The sequence below is a fragment of the Sinocyclocheilus grahami genome, unplaced genomic scaffold (assembly GCF_001515645.1).
Source record: "Sinocyclocheilus grahami isolate Dianchi unplaced genomic scaffold, SAMN03320097.WGS_v1.1 scaffold4208.1, whole genome shotgun sequence".
Classification (NCBI taxonomy): Eukaryota; Metazoa; Chordata; class Actinopteri; order Cypriniformes; family Cyprinidae; genus Sinocyclocheilus; species Sinocyclocheilus grahami.
The window spans coordinates 22,506-22,751 of NW_015509190.1; the positions used below are offsets into that span (position 1 = coordinate 22,506).

Genomic DNA, 246 nt, shown 5'->3' on the forward strand with positions numbered 1-246 from the left:
AAATTCAGAGGGACACACTCAGAGATTAAAGGAGTTTAAAAAAAAAGCATGCCTAAGCCTCCTTCCATCTCTCGTGTCCTCTCCTCAGCCCTCTCTCTTAAAAACACTCACACTCCGGTGTGTGTCATGAGTGTTGCCTTGGGAAACTGCAGATGGATGCATTTGACACAAGGGCTTTAATAAATCTCCTGTGAGATTCTCTACTCTAAAAGAGAGAATAAAGGACAATGGTGAAAAAGACAAAGT

The 246-nt window shown here is 41.9% G+C and overlaps 1 protein-coding gene across 1 annotated transcript in view; it reads right to left on the reverse strand.

Annotated features, from left to right (window-relative positions):
* LOC107576715 (disks large-associated protein 3-like) overlaps positions 1-246 on the reverse strand; it is a gene marked incomplete at its 3' end in the record, with an annotated part of 31,061 nt that overhangs the window by 22,502 nt on the left and 8,313 nt on the right. The window lies entirely within an intron of this gene.